The following is a 16063-nucleotide window of genomic DNA, read 5'->3' as shown; positions in this document are numbered from 1 at the left end:
TTAATAATTATGTGGAATTGTTTAGTTACACCACAGTTACACTGAAATAAAGTCGTTTGCTTTTGTGATTACTCATTCACGATCAAATAAACATACAATAACATTTTCTGCCGTTTTATTAAGTCCTTACCGCGATCTTTTTGACCTCTTTATAATCTTATAGCTTACTCATAAACATGTTTGGCCTTGACATATTATGTTCGAGAAATGATAGTTGCGTTTTGCCAAAGGGTGGCGCTTTCAGAGTATCAGTTGTCCTTGGCTATCAGTATTTTGTTACTTTAACTTTTTCAACTGCATGATTCTAGAATGTTACGCTATCTGTAAGATTTCACTATAAGAAAATTCTGGAATGCATTACATCATTTAATATGATAAGCTTCATATAACTGTGAATATCAGATTTAGATTTTTACACTTTCTTATAGAAAAACTCTTATTAGTAAATTAATTTACGTCAGCCAAATAGAAAGGAAAACCATAGCTTTGGTAATCTACAAAGCACGTGAACCAGATTGTTCACATTAAGGACAAAAAGAAAGACTATCTAGTTCAATTAGATCTCTCGTATCAAATACTGGATGTAATTCTAGGAATTTACAACCCTAAAATTAGTGGTTCGATTCCCCTCAGTGGACTCAGTAGCTAGCTTGATGTGGCTTTGCTTTAAGAAAATACATACTCATACCTATAAAGTTGCTCGGCATGGTAAGGTGGTTAGAGCGCTTGACACGCAAGCTTGGCAGGTTCGAATATCCGTTAAATACTCTCGCTCTTTATCAACTGTGGGGCGTTATAATGTACCGATAAATCACACTATTCGTTGGCAAGACTAGCCCAAGAGTCGGTGGTGAGTGATGGGAACTACATGTTTTTCCGCTACTCTCTTACTGCTAAACTAGGGACGGCTATCGCAGAAAACCCCATGAAATTAAAAAAAAAAATGTATAAAATAGACAAATTTTTGGTTTACAGAAATTTGTAAGTAGATAAATAGTTTATATTGTTAGCTACATGCGAGTTCAATATGACATCAGACAATTTCTTTAAATAGTTTTGACACTGGATTTATAAAGCATCGATATTTATGAGAATGCATTATGCGTTGCAAAATCCGTAGGCCTGACACAGCCATGGTGATTAAGGCACTAAACTCCTAATCCGAACATGCGTGTGCTTTCAGCCGTGGAGGAGTTATGATGTGACGGTAAATCCCACTATTGTTAGTAAAAGAGACGACATTTGATGGTGTCTTTCCAGTATTCCACAACTTCTAAATTAGGGACGGCTAGTGCAGATAGACGTTGTGACTTTTGCACGAAATTCTAAAAAAAAAAAAAAAAAAAAATCTATATTAAAACATATGTAATGAATGACAGATATATCAGACTAATTGATATCAATACCATAACTATTTGAATATGTACTGGTACAAGAATGCTCATTCAATATCATAATCGAACGTTGAGATGGTATTTAACATATCACGTTTGATATTCAAAGCCATCAATCACGGTTATGATAATTCTATATACTTGGCTAAAACAGCTTCCGTGATTAAAATGTTCTAATATTTTCATGCATGCTGTGCAAGAGCCATAGAAGTAGTCATTGAAATGACAAATAATAAGAATTTCAACTGAAGACTAAAAGCGTTAGGACTCAGTCATACAACGTTAATTGGAAGTAACTAATGGTTTAAAGATAATGTGGCCAGGCAAGGCCAGGTGGCTTAAGGCGTTCGACTCGTAATATGAGGGTCGTGGGTTCAAATCCCCGTCATACCAAAATGCTCTCCCTTTCAGCCGCAGAGGCGTTATAGTGTGGCTGTCAATCCCACTATTCGTTGGTAAAAGAGTAGCCCAAGTATTGGCAGTGGGTGTTAATGACTAGCTGCCTTCCCTCTAGTCTTACACTGCTGGCCTGGTATGGCTAAGCGCGTAAGGCGTGCGACTCGTAATCCGAGGGTCGCGGGTTCGCGCCAGCGTCGCGCTAAACATGCTCACCCTCCCAGCCGTGGGGACGTATAATGTGACGGTCAATCCCACTATTCGTTGGTAAGAGAGTAGCCCCAGAGTTTGCGGTGGGTGGTGATGACTAGCTGCCTTCCCTCTAGTCTTACACTGCTAAATTAGGGACGGCTAGCACAGGTAGCCCTCGAGTAGCTTTGTGCGAAATTCCAAAAACAAAAAACAACTTACACTGCTAAATTAGGGACGGCTAGCGCAAATAGCTCGTGTAGCTTTGAGCAAAATTAAAAACAAATTTAAAGATAATAAACAATTTAATACACATCTGCAGAGATATATGTAATTTAAAAGCAGTTTCTTTATGAGTTCTAATTTATATCCACTTCATAAAATTCAGGATTCCAGAAAACGAATAACTATTAATAAAACCTTAGCGAATGTATAGAATACAGTGGAACATTCTACATTTTTCTTTTCTTTTCTTACAATTCCTGTTACGATCATTCGTTTTCCACTGCACTGTCTGATACATCATTTCCTGTGTTGATTTTTATGACGTGTTAAAAACTGAAGCAAACGTTATTATGGTATTTCTATCGGTCCAAGTGTTAATGGCTGTCCTCGAAACGTTCACGATTTTTAATCCAGAGAATGAAATAGATTTTTGTACTTTTCCTTTAGAGCATTGGTATCTCTGTTGTGCCCACCGCGGGGAATTAAATCCCAGATTTTAACGTTATAAGTCCGTAGACACATTTCTGTCCCAACTGGGACAACGAAAGTACTCTAAACATATCAAACGTATAGAAACAAATGTGTAGAGATTGTAACTTTTAGAATAAAATTATTGCTACAGGTGAAAAATAAATACAGAGCAGATACATTTACAAATCGACATTTTTTGTAATGACGTTAGTCTGGATGTGTTCATCTTCGAGGGCCATGCATAGCTTGCCACAACAGTGAACCGCAAAAAAGTATTTCAGCTTTAGCGATATACGTTTACACGAGAGTGTGGGGAAGACTGGAATGATTGGCCACAGGGGCATATTGACACAGCAGGGATAACTTTCATCTGCTGAAGTTGGTAGTTGTGATACCATGACCATTAACACTTCCAAACACACGAAACTAGGTATTTTACTGTAATAAGAAGTCTCTGTCGTGCACAGAAGTCACAACTGATATTTTCACACACGTAAGTAAACATTTTCAACCGCAAATATTTTATTTTGTATTAAATAGTTTGTAAAGAGAATTTACGTTATATAGTATTTGAAAGCGCATTCTTTTGGCTATTTGATGGTACATAATTATATATATGTATAGGTTTGTTGTGTTTTGAATTTCGCGCAAAGCTATTCGAGGGCTATCTGCACTAGCCGTCCCTAATTGAGTAGTGTAAGACTAGAGGGAAAGCAGCTAGTCATCACCACCCACCGTCAACTATTGGGCTACTCTTTTCCCAACGAATAGTGTGATTGACCATAACATTATAACGCCCCCACGGCGGAAAGGGCGAGCATGTTTGGTGTAACGGGGATTAAGAATCCACGACCCTCAGATAACGAGTCGAGTGCCTTAACCACCTGACCATGCCTGGTCTTAACAAAGTGGTATTTTGCTTTTGCTATGTTATAAAGAAAGGTGTCCAGTTGGTGTTCGTATCAATATTTGTTTTCTTGAAGTTTACAGGAGGCAATTATCTTTTTATTTACTCTTTGCAAAATAAAATTATGTGTATTTTGGATATATTTCATGAATTATACAGAAATGTATAAAACATATTTAAATAGAAATTACAAGTTGAAACTTTAAAATCTTTTTAGCTCTGCATGTAAATCTAGACGAAGTCTGCTTCAAAAAAAAAACACCTCAAACACAAATAAATTTGCATCTTGTCACGGATAAATTTAACAATTATACACCTGTTAATCCATTAATATTATATAATAATTTAAAATGTTTCAACTTTATCATGTTGTACGAGATGTGAAGTTAAATATACGTATTAATTAATTAAATTTATGAAGTTACATAGTATAAAATGTGCAGCTATTTTAAAATTATTTGTAAACTTTATGAAGTTACATAGTATAAAATGTGTAGCTATTTTAAAATTATTTGTAAACTTTATGAAGTTACATAGTATAAAATGTGCAGCTATTTTAAAATTATTTGTAAACTTTATGAAGTTACATAGTATAAAATGTGTATCTATTTTAAAATTATTTGTAAACTTTATTAAGTTACGTAGTATAAAATGTGTATCTATTTAGAATTGTATGTAAACTTTATTAAGTTACATAGTATAAAATGTGTAGCTATTTTAAAATTATTTGTAAACTTTATTAAGTTACATAGTATAAAATGTGCAGCTATTTTAAAATTATTTGTAAACTTTATGAAGTTACATAGTATAAAATGTGTAGCTATTTTAAAATTATTTGTAAACTTTATTAAGTTACATAGTATAAAATGTGTAGCTATTTTAAAATTGTCTGTAAACTTTTACGTTCTGGTAGTCTTAATAAAACATTTTCAGTTTCAAAATTTATGTGGTGGATAATATTTTGTAAAGATGCCCCACCACGTTTGTTGAAGATGAGTATATTATCATGTGCTCCCTTCTCATTGTGGTTCAGTGGCAATTCTGAGGGCTTATAACACTAAAAATTGTGTTTCAACATTTCTGGTGGGCACTAAACTGATAGCCCATTGTTTAGCTCTGTACTTAACAGCAAAAAAAAGTTTCATGTTTATTTTTCTAAAACACATAATTAAAACTGAACTTTTATTACTGGCTTGTTTTTTAATTTTGCGCAAAGCTACACGAAAGCTATCTGCGCTAGCTATCCCTAATTTTGCAGTGTAAGACTAGAAGGAAGGCAGCTAGTCATCACCACCCACCAACAACTCTTAGGGTACTCCTTTACCAACGAATAGTGGGATTGACCGTCACATTATAAGGCTCATACGGCTGAAAGGGCGAGCATGTTTGGTGTGACGGGGATTCGATCCTCAGATTTCGAGTTGAACGCCTTAACCCACCTGGCCATGCTGGGCCTTTATTACTGGTCAGTGATAAAAAGTATCAAATATTTTCGGGGAAAAAGTAAAAGAGTTTTATAATATTATTATGCACGGGGTAAAATCTAAATAACCAAATCTGTTTATACTAAAATAATACTTACTAAAATTAGATATTCACATTTACTTTAAGTATTACTTCGTTTTTTAGATATGCAATGCCGAGATTCAGGCTTTTATAACAACAAATAATCCACAATGGATTTTTTTTTTTGACAAACGATTCATGTCAGGTAAGTGAATGCTTCAAGGACGATGTATTTGTCGAAAAACATTATGGTAAACAGAATTTAATACAAAAATTCCGAGTGATTGTCACTACAATGAAACATTCGATCTGGGGTTTAGAGCTCTTGACTCATAATCTGAGGGTCACAGGTTTGAATCCCTGTTCGACCAACTACGCTCGTCCTTTCAGCTATGAGGAATACTGTGTGCATTCCCTCTAGTTTCCACTACTAAGTTATAGATAGCCATCGTGTAGCTTTGCGTGAAATTCAAACAAGTTAATTGTCCCCCTGGTGCCAAACGATATTAACATCATTTCAGGATATCTTGAAAATATTGTATTTTTAAAGCAAACTATTAATTATAGTCAGGCAAAAACTGTCGTGAAACATTTATAAGATCCAGAAATAGATAAAGACAGTGTCATTGTATTAAAACCTGACATTTGATGTTACGTTATTTTCTAAGCCGGTGTACACCACCTGTCTCGATATATATAAACTAGTTGGAGGTGACTTATCCCTAAATAAGAAGTCATAAAAGTTCTTAACCTATTCTCAGCCAGGTGAAAAGAAGATTGCCTTGGCTTATCAAAAGAAGTAGTTTACTTATAACAAAGATTTCAAAGGATGGCATCTGAGATGGAAAGGTTATCATACGAGGACAGGTTAAGATCTCTGAAGTTGTTTTCTCTGATTGAGGATGCTGAGATCGTCAAGGAAATTGGCAGTGTTGATGCACCATATTTTCATCCTTCCATATATCCGTCGAAAGCCACCAGTCCATCACCTATGTACTTACTTTGGAGTTTAGAAACAGAACTTGGATGATTATGAGTAACTAAACGATAAGGCTGTATATGCCTAACGTTAGATCGAGAAAATAAGCTTTGAATATAAGTTAGAAGAGGGAGCTGTAAATGGCTTGTTTAGATTTTTGTCAAAATCATGAAACTAGGCAGTAACGTGATTAGGCGCCTTTCCTTCACTCAGATGACGCAAAGGTTTTCACTACCAATAATGAACAAAGTCATTAACGAATAGCATCTCCAGTACCAAGTCACTTATTATGTTTTCGTGTGTTTTTTTAATTTTTTTAATTATGGTACTTGGAGGCATTAGCTTAAATGTATGTAAAAAAAACTAACTATGTTTCCGAGGGCGGTACTCATTGATCGATGATGTATTGACACAATGTTGCATCGTGTTTTTTGTTTTGTTTTTGTTTTTCCCTATTGGAAGATTATGCTCAGTCTCATAGTATCACAAGTCATTGGTTGGACAACAAGATTCATAGAGTAAATCCCTAAACCACGTTTGAGACGTCTTTGGGTATTATGTCAACATCTTAACTACCACGCAAAATCAAATAACTTGGCTGTCTGTATTTTGTACTGTACGACAATTCAACTAAGAATGTCTTCTGTCGTCCCTAATTCTGAACTATTGATTAACGGAAAGGCAGCCAGTCATCACCACCCTACCATCTATCATCAAAGCTAATGAATTAACTTTTTCTCTTGTAACACACTAAAGGGCTCAGCATAACCAGGTGGTTAAGGCACTCGACTCGTAATCCGAGGGTCGCGGGCTCGAATTCGCGTCACACCAAGCTTGCGTGCCCTTTCAGCCGTGGGGGCGTTATAATGTGACGATGAATCCCACTATTCATTAATTAAAGAGTAGCCCAAGAGTCGGCGGTGAGTGGTGATGACTAGCTGCCTTCCCTCTAGTCTTACACTGCTAAATTAGGGACGGCTAGCGCAGATAGCCCTCGAGTAACTTTGCGCGAAATTCAAAACAAAATATAAGTCTATTTTCTTTAAAGAGAAGTATTTTCTTATTCTGTTTGTTTTTGTTTGTTCTATGAATTTCGCACAAAGCTACTCGAGGACTATCTGCGTTAACCGTCCCTAATTTAGCAGTGTAAGACCAGATGGAAGGCAGCTAGTAATCACCACCCACCGCCAACTCTTGGGCTACTCTTTTACCAACAAATAGTGGGATTGACCGTCACATTATAACGCCCCCACGGCTGAAAGGGCGAGCATGTTTGGTGCGATCGGGATTCGAACCCGCGACCCTCGGATTACGAGTCGAACGCTTTAACACACTTGGCCGTGCTGGGCCCCAAAACTGCTTGATATTTTAATTGAAGGATGTTTTTATTGTTGTTTCATTTAATTTAACGCAAATATTCTAGAGCTGTAAACAGAAAAATCATTTTAAATGTAATGTAATGGTTGATATTTTAGAGGAAGTTTTTTTTTTCAGTGTAATTAATTCAGTCACTGTATCTTAACTCAGAAGGTTAAATTCCCTATCATTGCATAGCTTGAATGGGTTCTTCTGCTTTTACTTTTATACAAAGAAAGAGACATATTCATTCATGTACTAGATTGTAAAAAAGTAAAACATATTTTTCCATGCACCTAAGCATTTTAGAAACTATTATATATGCAGACGATGTTTAATCAGCAATAAGGTATGTCTGTTATCTAAACATAGTCCATCCTCGTGATTTTAATATCGTTAAATATAAAATTTGTAGAACCTCAGACACGCAGACCTGTATATAACGTGCTATTTCAGACTTGGCTGTGTTTCGCTTTTTTTTTTATTCGTGTATTTCGAGAAAATAAAAGATCTTTTCACTGTGATGAAATTTTTATTTACCAAGGCACTAAAACTGTTCATTGATGGTAATCATGCGTCATCAAGGGTAAAGGTATTCATCAAGAATGAAGGGTTAAACGTATAAGATCACCGAATGATTCCAAAGCTGTTTAAAGTTGCAATGTATTACTTTTCTGATAAATATATATTTTTGGTATTTATCTGTATATTTATCAAAGGAGAGGGGTGAAAATAATTAATTCCTCCTTTCCCCCATCTAACAGGTTGTTAATATTTTAGGTTTTGGCTTATTGACGGTAGAGGTGATTTAGAATAACAAAAGACCCGGTATGGCAAGATGGGTTAAGGCACTCGAACTCGCACCAAACATGTTCGCCCTTTCAGCCGTGGTTGCGTCATAATGTGACGGTCAATCCCACTCTTTGTTGGTAAAAGAGTTGCCCAAGAGTTGGCGGTGGGTGGTGATGACTAGTTGCTTTCTCTCTAGCCTTACATTACTAAATTAGGGACGGATAGCGCAGATAGCCCTCGAGTAGCTTTGCGCGAAATTCAAAATAAACCAAACAAAACATATATATATATATTCATAAAAAATAAATAAACCAATAAAGAAAGTTTGAAATAAACAATTCATTCCAAGGTATGTATTATAAGCATTTAGGATACGTAAATATATTCCTAGGAATAATTTCTTATGCAGCGAATGAACTGATTAAAATAAAAAAAGAAAAGAATTAAATTTCTTTAAAAAATTAACACATGTGTATTCAAGTGTCTAAATATTTACATTTTTATTTTAATGCCCTTCTGACGAATGGTTAAAGCTGATAGATAACCAGCTGTACATAATTAAATGATTCAAACCGTTTTGAAAATCAGTTTATTTTTTTTGTTTATTTGTAGGAAACTGGTTCACAAGAAAAAGGATGGCATCGTATTAATAACTAAATTATTATATATTTTTAACTATAATCAATTAAATTTTAGTTAGGAAAAACAGTGCTCCTTTCTATCTATAGATAATAATTAATAATTACCAAATATAGAACCAATTATAGTTATGTTTTATTTCTTCATTGAATATAACTAATATAAGATCCTTATTTATATAATTTTTTTTTCTAAATGTGGAAGATGTGACGTGACAAGACTTTATTATGAATATTACAGATTATGCATTTTTGCTACGCCCTCTGGTAGATCAACGGTAACACTGTTAACTTGTAGCATTAAAAAATCGGTTTCCATACTTGTGGTAGACACGGCACAAATGACCGATTGCGTAACTCTTTACGTTTAACAGCAAACAAACACACATATAAACGTTTTTTCTTATGCAATTGACGAGCTGTAATATACAGATCTTTATGAGAAACGCTCATTTAACATTGATAATAAACAAAGTAGAAAACACGTTTTTATCATGCCGATATTTTGCTAAGGTTTATTTTTCTATTACTGAAAATCTTCAGGAATCTTCATCGGAAAATAAAAAAAAATGGATGCACTGTATTAAAATGTTGTAATTATTTTTTATCGGTTAAAGTACCTTTCAATTTTGTTTATAACATTTGATCTTATTAACAATGAATACAATGTCAAATACGTTTTCGAAACTACATTTCTTGTGAGCCATTGTTGGTTATTCATGATATAAAATAACAAGTGTATAAAAGTAAGAGAAAATTTTGACTGATTCTAAAATTAAAAATAATTACATTAACGTGCGACAATCAAACACTTTTAGCCTGTTTCTGGTTAGCTCGTCCGTATGTGTACTTGATTTACGACGCTAAAATTCAAAATTTGATTATCTGTGTTGGACAAAGTGCAGGTAGTCCACTATATAGGTTTGCACTCAGCGGTATGTCTAGGGCCTTACAACACTAAAACCGCGTTTCGCTCCTCGTTGTGGGCAGAGCCCTGATAGCCCATTGTGTAGCTTAATTCAAAACAACAACACGTTAAACAGTAAATACTGTTTTTAGTAACACTATTTATGGTCTACTCGATTTTGTATTTTAATATTCAATAAATAGATAGTATTTCTTTTAAATGATTCTTTACATAAATATTACTTCGAAGTTGCGAAATGCCCTTTTTTGGAACTATTTTTCTCAACTGAATTTTATGATTATTCAAAAGCACACGATTCCCATTTTGTACAATGCCATCTGTCGTTTGTATTTCAAATTACGAATTTAAATTAGGATCGAAACCAAATTTTTGTTGTCGTTTCTTCAAAATAAAATAGATCCGGTGATTTGTTTGTTTTAATAAAAAAAACTATACAGTAGGATATCTGTACTCTTTTCACAACAAGGAATCGAAATTTCAATTTTGACGTTATAAGTCCGTAAACTTGCCGCTGACCCACAGGAAACAACAAATTAAGAAGTAAGAAGCCCCCGCTAGTACAGCGGTATGTCTCCAGATTTACAACGCTAAAATCAGGGGTTCGATTCCCCTCGGTTGGCTGAGCAGATAGCCCTATGTGGCTTTGCTATAAGAAAAACACAAACACAAGAACTGAGAAACATTAAAAAATATTAACGCATAATATTAAATTAATTAATTGCGTAATGATTAGCTAATATTGTGCTAGGCCTAATGGTTAAGGCGTTTGACTCTCAATCTTAGTGTCACAAGTTTGAATCTCTGCCACTCAAAATGCTCGTCCTTTCAACTATGGAGGCATTACAAAGTGTAATCAATCTCACAATGCTTCAACAAAGAGTAACCCAGGAATTGACAATGGGTGATGTTGACTATCTACCTTTCCTCTAGTCTATTACTGCCAAATTATGGACGACTAGCGCAGACACCTCTCTTGTAACATTGCGCGAAATTCCAAACAAACCAATCCAAATAACACCGTTCTATCTGTTGGAAAATCAAAAGTACTCGAAGAAATTCGTGGAATAAAACTATTGAAAGAGGGGATAGTTTTAAAGATGTACGTCTTTGTAGAGAAATCTGTCTTTGTAAAAGAATGAAATATTCAAGTTGTCAACAGTAATAATTTTTTTTTAACATAAATAATAACTGTTTTAATTTAACCCTCTAGCTTTGTATTATTTCATCCCTTTTTAGATTAATTTATTATGTTATGAACTTCGAAAAATATTCACGTCACTTTTGAGTAAGATTTACTGTATTATCCCGTGTTGCTCATGCAATGTTCGAATCATCATAATTTTGGTATATAAAGTAACTGGCTAGTCACCAGCTGACGAGAGTATGCTGGATAAGCGAAAACAGCTTAGGTTGGCACAACTTTTTCAAAATGCTTAAAGGTCTTTAACTGCTCATATGAAAAAATATGAATGTTAAAATAACAGTACGTAGCTTAAAGACGATAAACCTATACAATATTTTATATAGTTTTATGGTATAAACGCAGTAAAACACCAGTGTTAAGTTACATAAAATGATGAATGATGTATATTTTTACTTGCTCTTATTTTGTAAAGAGTGAAACGAAATTTTAATTATTTTATTATGTACGTAGAGGCAAAGATACGTATTTATTTGTGTATGTGAGAGACAAAGAGAGAGCGCTTGGTTTGGCTGTTGTTAAACGCAAAGGAACGCAATACGCTATGTGTGCTATGCTCACTATAAGTATCGAAATCTGATTTTTAGCGTTTTAAATCTACAGACGTACCAGTAAGCCACTGTAGGGGGCGTTTCTATATAAAGATGGAAGAAGTTCAAAACAAGGTTCATTGAACTATATAGAAATTTTACTGTGGTTTGCTTATCTCTGCATGAGGTGCTTGTCTAGTCTATGGTAATTAGTCTAATGGATTTAATTTAGAAAGACAATTTTTGTTGCGCTGTTTAGATGACTGGGGTCTAGAAGTTCTCCCTAAGAGGATATATAATTTTATTTCATGTATACAGAAATATAATTTGTATGCTTTCCTAGATAGAAGCAACTGATTCTTGACCAGCTCACTTTAATTCTGAACCCTTGGCGGACCAGGGTAAGTTTACGGACTTTACAACGTTAAAATCTGGAGTTTAATTATACACGGTGGACAGAGCACAGAGGGGTTGTTGTATCTTTCTGTTAGAGCAAACAAAATACCACATAAACCAAGTGCATTCGCTGATACCGGTTTTCAAAGTATTTATTAGTTTTGAGTTTTTTCTTTATTTAAAACCACAATACAAAAACAAACAAAGCTTCGAGAATATTGATTATGTGTAACTCAGCCTCACAAATTACTTTCACGTTTTATGTTTTTATGTCAACGAAAGAAGAGCTTATAGCTCCGAGTTTCAGTTAAAAGTTAATAAAACAAATATACAATTGCATCTAATTATAATTTCCTAACATGTACCTTACACTGAAAAATATGTAATTGTAATATGTATTCCCTATTTCGAAGAACGCTGCAACGATTGGGCGTAATTTCTACTTAATTTCTAATCATACTTTTAAAAAAAAAAATCCTTACTTACTTTATCACCATTTAAGGAACTACGTTTGCTTATGAATATTATAACAACCAGTGTATACACTTCACTTATATGATAAAATTGTTGGATTAAAATGACGAAAAAGACTGTAATCGTTCTACCTCAATTTTAAAGTAAAGGCTGAAACGTCCCTCAAATGTAAGAACAACCTACCAGCCTGTTCGTATAAATATAGAAGCGTTAAGAGCACAGAATTATTGTTTTTATACTCAGTCTTACACGCGTTATCTTATTTATTTGCTTGATTTGTTTGTTAAGCACAAAGTTATACAGTGAACCTACTGTGCTGTGTTCATTGCAGGTATCGAAACCCAATTTTTTTTACTGCTGAGACACTGATCAAGTAATCTAAACCCGAAAGTTAGTTTACTTCTTGTTAGCCATAAACGTGTATTTGTTATTATTCATATTTGTGTGTTTACATTGTAGGAGTTCATTTCACGTATGCTGCAGATGATTCTTGTACTTGCAACAACCATAATCGAACTTTCCTCGATTTTCTCTTTCATCTTTAAGTTTTTGAGCGTATATGTTTTATCATTTTAAAATTACCTTTATTGTTAAACAACTAGAGTAGGTTTTAAGCTTCAGTGGAATTTTTAATTGTTTCTCGACGACAGGAAGTTTTTATTTAATTATATAAAACTTCAATATACAACTGGAAATATGACAAATAAATTTGTTCTTTGAAGAATACCTAAAACAATTGTTTGTTTGTTTTGGAATTTCGCACAAAGCTACTCGAGGGCTATCTGTGCTAGCCGTCCATAATTTAGCAGTGTAAGACTAGAGGGAAGGCAGCTAGTCATCACCAGCCACCAACAACTCTTGGGCTACTCTTTTACCAACGAATAGTGGGGATTGACCGTCACATTATATAACCCCACGGCTGGGAGGGCGAGTATGTTTAGCGCGACGCGGGCGCGAACCCGCGACCCTCGGATTACGGGTCGCACGTCTTACGCGCTCGGCCATGCCAGGCCTACCTAAAACAAAACTGTGCATATTGCTAATATAACTACAACAACTACGTGAATTATCCACTATGTAGCTCAGTTTTTTTTAAAGTTCCGAGACACAATTCAATTACTTGGTTATTTAGGCCTTGTTCATAGTCATATCGCAAAATATCACTCTAACACTTTTATGTATGTATTTCAAGAAATAACTGATAGTTTTGTTTTATAAAATAAAACATAGTACGATATTAAAATTTAGGTATATTGTATTTTAATTAGCCCCAATAACATTTCGAGATAACTTTTCGTAATGAATAATAAGTAGTAAGACTCCGCCACAAATCACCTCACAGTTTTTAAGTATAGTCCTCATATTCGAAATAATTCAGTTTCTTATATTTTAATTTTTAAATGAGATCACGCGTTTGCGATGCAATTGACAAAAATTCTCAAACTCGTTGCGAAACACATCGTGTTTCTTGTTAGCTTAAACATTTCGGCGCCCTCTAGTGGCAAAGTGGGATGTCTGCGGACTTACAACGCTAGAAAACGGATTTCGATACCCGTGCAGCTTTATGCTTAACTACAAACAAACAAACAAAGAATTTGAGGTTGTTGTTTTCCAGACATCAGACTTGATAATTACCACGTTTGATGAAAGGCTAGGTTTAGTTTGTTTTGAATTTCGCGCAAAGCTACACGAGGAATATCTGCGCTAGCCGTCCCTAATTTAGCAGTGTAAGACTAGAGGGAAGGCAGCTAGTCATCACCACCCACCACCAACTCGTGGACTACTCTTTTACCAACGAATAGTGGGATTGACCGTCACATTATAACGCCACCACAAGGCGTGATGATAGGCGAAGAGGTAAACAAGTCAAAGTCTTTTACGTAGCCTCCGTTTTTTGCCGTAGAAAAAAAAAAAACACATGTAAATAAAATATTTTTCAACAAGAAACTTGCCCCTGTCAGTCGTGTGTGTTATATTGTACAGTTAATAAATGTGATTTAGAACTGTCCACTTCAAACACTTTTCAGTGAGTTTTGTAACTTTCTAATCGGTGTGATACCTATCGTATTTATTTGTTGTTTTTTAATTGCATTTAACAACTTTTCATGAAAGTTTTATTTACTAGTGTAAAGATATTTGACACAGAATTTATATACTGTTAAATTGCCACAACACAATAATAAATAACTGAAAACTTAACTATCGTATACCATCGACCTCTCTGATATATATGATGTGTTGTATATATTTCACGTCATTGAGTTTCTTTGCATTGGTAGTTTCATTTCAGTGATATAGAGTAGTTTAGTTTTTGACATAAAGTAAGGAAAAATGAAAAAAATTGTCACCGAAAATGTTTGCCCTTTCAGTTGTGGTAGCATTATAATGTTTCGGTCAATCTCAGTATTCGTCATTAAGAGTAGCTCAAGAGTCATCGGTGGATGGAGTGAGTTGTTACATTTCCTCTAGTCTATCACATTTATCATTGTTAAGTTAGGGACGACTAGTGCAGATAGTCCTCGAGTAGTTTTATGTGAAATTCAACAAATATATTTGTCCTTTGCAGAGTACCAGTGAGGCCTTGTTACAAGCAAAACACAAACTTTATAACTGTATATGTTGCTAAAGTTACTATAGTAAATACATGAATTATCCATTACGTTTAAAACAGTTGTTTCATATGTGTGTGTGTGTGTGTTTGAGGATTAAGTAACTTTTGATATACACTTATTTAAAGTAACCGAATTTTAACCCAAGGGTAAACAGCATTTAAAGTATTATGAAAGAACTTGATGTCCAACAAAGCTGTTATTTCGGTAAACAGCCATTAGGAAAGAACCATCATTGTTCTCATTACATGACTTTTGTCTTTACTTCTATTTACTTTTACGAAACGCACGCGCCATATGACGACTGAGATGACGTAACATTTTGTGCACTTTCATACGGATCACTTTTCTTAACCTCGAGGTCGCAGACACGAATTCAGACTAAACGATATCCTGCTAAAGTACCACATATTCTAGTTTATTTAGAAGATATTTAAATTGTTTATATCTAACTCTCGTGAGGGACATTGGTTTAAGTAATTTGTGGAATAAGGAAAGCTCATACTTAAAGGTTACACTTTGGTTCATTGAATCGAAAGAGATTTCAAGAATTATGGGCAATGTTAACTGTAGGTAGTCTTAGTTAGCAAGCATTATATAATTTGTAACAACGTCTGCAACATCACAACACTTTTGTAGATACAATTAAATTATGTCTGCTTAGGAATATGTTACACTGTGTTTACAAAACATGACGAAAAGATTATACATTCGGTCAAGTAAATACATTGATATATATATATATATTGGTCGCATGTGTTTTCAAAAACAGCAAATTATTTTAGTTGTTTTATCCAACACGTGTGTGTGTTTTTCTTTAAGCAAAGCCACGTCGGGCTATCTGTTGTGCCCACCTAGGGGAATCGAACCCTGATTTTAGCCTTGTAAATCCGTAGATTTACTGCTGTACTAGCGAAGGGTATCATTCAACGCTGAAGCATTATTGTGGCAAGAGTTTCCGAGTCTGTAAAGGACAAAAAGTTTGATTGTTTGTCCTGAATGAAAAGATACATAATGTGCTGCATCAGCTATGTTCGGCCCGGCATGGCCAGGGGGTTAAGGTGCTCGACTC

Source organism: Tachypleus tridentatus, chromosome 12 (assembly GCF_004210375.1).
Source record: "Tachypleus tridentatus isolate NWPU-2018 chromosome 12, ASM421037v1, whole genome shotgun sequence".
Taxonomy (NCBI): domain Eukaryota; kingdom Metazoa; phylum Arthropoda; class Merostomata; order Xiphosura; family Limulidae; genus Tachypleus; species Tachypleus tridentatus.
Note: the sequence above shows the minus strand (reverse complement) of the source record.